The sequence below is a fragment of the Rhinopithecus bieti genome, unplaced genomic scaffold, assembly GCF_001698545.2.
Source record: "Rhinopithecus bieti isolate Rb0 unplaced genomic scaffold, ASM169854v2 scaffold_30474, whole genome shotgun sequence".
Classification (NCBI taxonomy): domain Eukaryota; kingdom Metazoa; phylum Chordata; class Mammalia; order Primates; family Cercopithecidae; genus Rhinopithecus; species Rhinopithecus bieti.
In genome coordinates, this window is record NW_016813026.1 from 1 (window position 1) to 6,290 (window position 6,290).

Sequence of the window (6,290 nt, forward strand, 5' to 3'; positions counted from 1 at the left end):
ATTATTATTATTATTGAGATAGAGTCTTGCTATGTCGCCCAGGCTGGAGTGGAGTGCACAATCTTAGCACACTGCAGCTGCCACCTCCTGGGCTCAAGTGATTCTCCTACCTCAGCCTCCCAAGTAGCTGGGACCACAGGTGCATGTCCCCATGCCCGGCTAATTTTTGTATTTTTAGTAAAGACAGGATTTCACCATGTTGGCCAGGCTGGTCTCGAACTCCTGACCTCAAGTAGTCTGTCCGCCTCAACCTTCCAAAGTGCTGGGATTACAGGCGTGAGCCACCATCCCCAGCCTGGAAATTATTTTTACTTTGAACTTTGAAATCATTGCTCTATTTCTTTCTAACTTTCAGGATTTCTTGTTTAGATGTATAGTGCCATTTTCATTCTTTCTCTCTCTCTTTTTTTTTTTTAGTCTTACATAATAGTAAAACTCATCTTTTGTCATGAGCAGTACTATTGGTTTTGACAAAGGCTTAGAATTGTTTATCCTTCACCACTATCATGATACGGAACAGTTTGATACTTTCACCTTTTGAAAGAAATCTTTATTTCTCTGGAGGTGTTTAAATGCTTCTCTTTGTCTCTAATCTTGAAAAGGGATGCTGTACCTTTGAGTCTTTGTATTCATTATACTAATGAACACAAACTAGAAACTTGCTTTCAGGTTTGAGGAAGTTTTTTCTTGAATCATGAGGATGATGATGATGATGATGATGATGATGATGATGATTTGAGACAGTCTCGCTCTGTCGCCCAGGCTGAAGTGCAGTGGTGCAATCTTGGCTCAGTGCAATCTCTGCCTCCTGGGTTCAAGCAATTCTCCTGCCTCAGCCTCCCGAGTAGTTGGGACTTACAGGCACGCACCACCACAGCCAGCTAATAGTTGTACTTTTAGTAGAGACGGGGTTTCACCATGTTGGTCAGGCTGGTCTTGAACTGCTGACCTTGTGATTTGCCACCTTGGCCACCCAAAGTGCTGGAATTATAGGCATGAGCCACCATGCCCAGCCTGGATTATTTCTTTCTTTTTCTTTTTTTTTTGAGATGGAGTCTCGCTGTGTCACCCAGGCTGGAGTGCAGTGGCGCAGTCTTGGCTAACCGCAAGCTTTGCCTCTTGGGTTCACTCCATTCTCCTGCCTCAGCCTCCCGAGTAGCTGGAACTACCGACATCTGCCACCACACCTAGCTAATTTTTTATATTTTTAGTAGAGACGGGGTTTCACCGTGTTAGCTAGGATGGTCTCTATCTTCTGACCTCGTGATCTGCCTGCCTCGGCTTCCCAAAGTGCTGGGATTACAGGTGTGAGCCACCGCACTGACCTTATTTCTTTAATTATTTTATTCTTTTTTTTTAGTTCTTGCTTTTAAGAACTCCCATTTGTTGAATGTTGGACCTCCTGAACTGATTTTCTAATGTTCTCTTATTTTCTTTTTTGTTGTTGTTGTTGTTGCTTTTTTATATTTTTATTCTTCTTTGAGATTTCCTGAACTTTGAATTTCAACTCTACTGAAATTTTAGTGGGACTTTTGGAGAGAGGGAAGATTAAACTTAGGGATTTAATGCCTCTTGTTTAACTGATGTCCTGGCTTCTAGTTTTCCATCCTGTTCTTTATATCTTGCATGTTTTTCTCAACTTGAAGAAATTCAAGGTAACATAGTGGGTGTGTAAGAAAGAGTGTGTCTGTGTATTTGTGTATTCGTAAGTCTTCTTGAAATCAAGATTGAATTAGACATGAGATGCTTGGGGAAAAAAAATCTCAAACCCTTCATACTGCAGTTTTCTTTTTTTCTTTCTTGAAATGGAGTTTTGCTCTTGTTGCCCAGGCTGGGGTGTAATGGCACGATCTCAGCTCACTGCAACCTCTACCTCCCAGGTTCAAGCAATTCTCCTGCCTCAGCCTCCCAAGTAGCTGAGATTACAGGCATCTACCACCACACCTGACTAATTTTTGTATTTTTAATACAAAATTGTTGGTCAGGCTGGTGGTCCATGTTGGTCAGGCTGGTCTTGAACTCCCGACCTCAGGTGATCCACCCACCTCAGCCTCCCAAAGTGCTGGGATTACAGGCGTGAGCCATGCAGTTTTCTTTTATATACCAGGTGAATTTCTTAAACTGCTCTTAGCTTCTCAGTATTTTAGCATTTTTATAAATATTTGGAACACAGCAAATCAGTTTGTAAACATTGATATAATCATTTTTCAACAATTCTGGATGGGATGTTGTTTATGCCTTTCCCTAGTATTGTTCTCTCTGGCTTGTAATCATCGTATTATAACCAGGTAACATTTATGAAATTACTAAATATGTGCTAACGTAATATGCATAATGCTATAGCAAAATCCAAGTTGAAGATCCCAATTAATTAATGTAGTTTAGTTTTTTTGTTTTTTTTTTTTTNGTGCGGATGCTGGTTGTGTAGTGAATGCTTTCAGAGTTCATTGGATGGCAAGAGTATGGAACCTAAGAAATAAGGCAATAGACTCAAGACAGTCCTTCTCAGGAGTTCTTCTTGCAGTCTATAAATGTCTTTTATCTGTGGAGAAGTGTGATTTCAGCTCCATGTGTATTGCTGAATGTTGATTAGTTTCCTACAGAGTTGAGAAGGCAAACAGATTAGTAAATTGTTCTAAGCAGTATATTTGGGCTATGTATTTTGAAACTGCTTAGTAGAGATGCTGCTCTTGCTTCTATCCCTTTTGCGCCTGTGTTACTTTCAGTGACTTGGTTACCTTCAGTCATATGACCAGTAAATACAAGGAATGACTCTGATTTGAATGTGGGCTCTGATATATGCTCTGTCTGTGACTTTGAGCAAGTGAACTCTCATCCCTAGTTTACTTTCTTGTAAAATGGAGATGGCAATGCACGATACAGGGTTATTTTGAAAATTAAATGGTATAGTACATACAATGAGCTTCCTAAAAAAGTAAAATATTATGAAAATGTAGGATAGTATTCTTGAAGTAAAAGCAGCAAATATATATTGCTTTATTAAGTCTTCTGAGGCATACAAAGAAAAGTAAGCCAAGGTCCTTGTTTTTTGGCTTATAGTGTAGTGAAAGAAAAATAAAAAGTTAAAATTATGATTAGAGACTTCAGTATAAGATATAAGAGATGTCATGAATATAGTAACTAGTATATTTCCAAGCAAAGATTACTGTAGGAACTTAGAGTGTTTCTAGAACATTTCTAATTAGAATGGTATGAGAGAGCTCTATGAAGGCTATTAAATTTGATCTGGGAGCTTAAAGGAGATGGAAAGGAACGGCCAATGAGGAGGAGTGATGTTTCCAACTTTCTATTTTTTTCCCCCAAACCTGAAGAGAAGGGTGAGAAGGAAGTATAATTTTTACTGGTGGAGAGGGAGGTAATATGAGGCATATTATATGAGCCTGGGAATTCTCATGTGGGAGCTTTTTACTTTTCTATAGGGTGATACAAAATCTATTTGTCCCTGAAAAATAGGACACACTAAGAAATAAAGGTCGACTGGATGCTTTGGGAGGCCGAGGTGGGAGAATCGCTTAAACCCAAGAGTTTGAGGCTTCAGTGAGCTATAACTGCACCACTGCACTCGAGCCTGAGTGAAAGAGTGAGACCCTGTCGCAAGATACATATATACACACATACATCTAAAATACCTCTTTCTTTTTAAAACTTTATTTTGAAATAATTTAAGATATATAGAAAAGTTTTATTCTCTTATACGTCTCACCTAGAGTCCCCAAATGTTAACATTTTTGTACATTTGCTTTATCATTTTATTCTATGTATTATACATAATACTATTCCTTTTTTATCTTGAGAGGAAGTTCCAGACATGAAACTCCTTTATTCCTGAATACTTCAGTGTACATCTTCAAAAAACAAGGACAGCCTCTTACATAACCACGGAGCAATGATAAACATCAGGAAATTAACATTGATACAGGTCGGGCGTGGTGGCTCATGTCTGTAATCCTAGCAGTTTGGGAGGCTGATGTGGGCGGATTGCATGAGACCAGGAGTTGGAGACCAGCCTGGCCAACATGGCAAAACCCCATCTCCACTAAAAATACAAAAAGTAGCCGGGTGTGGTGGCAAGTGCCTGTAATCCCAGCTATTCAAGTGGCTGAGGTATGAGAATCACTTTAACCCAGGAGGTGGCGGTTGCAGTGAGCCAAGATCACACCATTGCCCTCCAACCTGGGCGACAGAGCAAAACTCTGTCTCAAACAAACAAACAAACAAACAAACAAACAAACGTTGATATAATACTGCTATCCAAGCTCACACCCCATTAAAATTTCATCAGTTGACCAAATAATGCCCTTTATATCCTCATACCATCCATCCCTGGCAACCCCAAGAAGGAAGGTCCAGGATTCAGTCCAGGATTACATATTGCATTTGGTTTGCTGTGTTTCTTCAGATTTCTTTAACTTGAAACAGTTTCTCAACTTTCCATCATCTTTCATGACCGTAACATTTTTGTTATGAGTGTAGGTCATTTATTTGGTAGAATAAATGTAGAATATTTTGTCCTTCTGTTTGTGGTTATCTGAGGCTTCTTCCTGATTAGCGTTAGGTCTTACAATTTTGGCAGGAATCCTACAGAAGTAATACTGTGTCCTTGGTACATTAGTGTGTCATATAAGGATGCATGTGACGTTACTGGTGATGTTAACTTTGATCTCTGGTTCCTATTTTCCCTTTGTAAGTACTAAGTATCTTATGGGGAGGTACTGGAGACTATGTAAATATCCTATTTTTCATCAAATTTTCACCAACTAGTTTTAACATCCATTGTTAATTCTTGACTGAATCAATTATTAGTATCATAGTTGCCAAAAGCTGCTTTTCTAATTCTGTCATTCCTTCTACATAAAAAACATTTACGTTCTATGGAAAAAGAAAAACCAACCTTCTTTCCTTTTCTGTAGTTTGTCTTCCTTCCTTCCCTCCCTCCCTTTTTTTCTTCCCTCCTTCCCTTGCTTTCTTCTTTCATTATTTATTTATGTCAATATATACTCATGGATTCTTATTTTATTCAGTGGTGTGTAATTTGTTACTGTCATTGTTTTCATTGTTTTGATGCTCAAAATTTCTCAAAGTTAGCCAATGGAAGCCCCTTCAAGCTGGCTTTTTTGTCCTTTTAACATGTACCCATCATTTTTTGAGTTATTTCTTTCTCTTTTTTTAGGTAGAGATGAGGTCTCACTATATTACCCAGGCTGGTCTCCAACTCCTGGCTTCCAGCAGTCCTCCTGCCTCAGCCTCCCAGAAGTGCTGGGATTACAGGCATGGGCCACGATGCCCAACAAAGTTCTTTCTTTTTGGCAAAATAAGATCTTCCAGGTTCATCTTGCTTTTTCCAGTCTCAACCCTGGAAATCAGGTTTCTCCAAGGAGTTCTGATTCTTTTGGGCAGAGAATATTATTTAGAAGCTAGGATCTGGGTGCTGAATGTACTCATTGTTGTGGGGCTATTATTGCTTATAGGCCCACTTAGCAGACAGAACTAGAAAACATAGGCCGGGTGTGGTGGCTCACACCAATAATCCCAGCAGTTTGGGAGGCCAAGGCAGGTGGATCACCTGAGGTCAGGAGTTGGAGACCAGCCTGGCCAGCATGGTAAAACCCCCGTCTCTACCAATAATACAAAAATTAGCCGGGCATGGTGGCACGTGCCTATAATCCTAGCTACTTGGGAGGCTGAGGCAGGAGAATCGCTTGTACTCAGGAGATGGAGGTTGCAGTGATCTGAGATCGTGCCATTGCAGTCCAGCCTAGCAACAAGGTGAAACTCTGTCTCAAGAAAAAAAAGAAACATATTTACAAATATATATATGTGTATACACATACATGTACACACATGTGTTACATATACACATGTATGTAAGTTTACAGATATAAATATAGGTCAGTATATTTATTGATCTCTCAATTTCTCTCTCTCTCACACAAACACATACACACACACACGAATTCATATGTATTTGTCTCCATCCAGTTCCCAACCGATAGCACAGGGATTATTCTAGCCTCTTTCCATATTTTTAACCCCCTTCCCCAAGTCTGAAAAACCTGCTTTATGTTATCCACAATATATTTACTTATTGTTCAATCCTAGCATTTACAGATAGTAGTTTCAGCATTGTTAACTCACTGCAATAAACAAACCTACCAAACTAGAGTTTAGCATTTATTTATAGTTCCTTATGTCTTTAACCTAAAGGTATATCTATAGTTCGAATACTATGTTTGGAAATTACTTGCATGTGTTCATACCCCTTCTTCCCT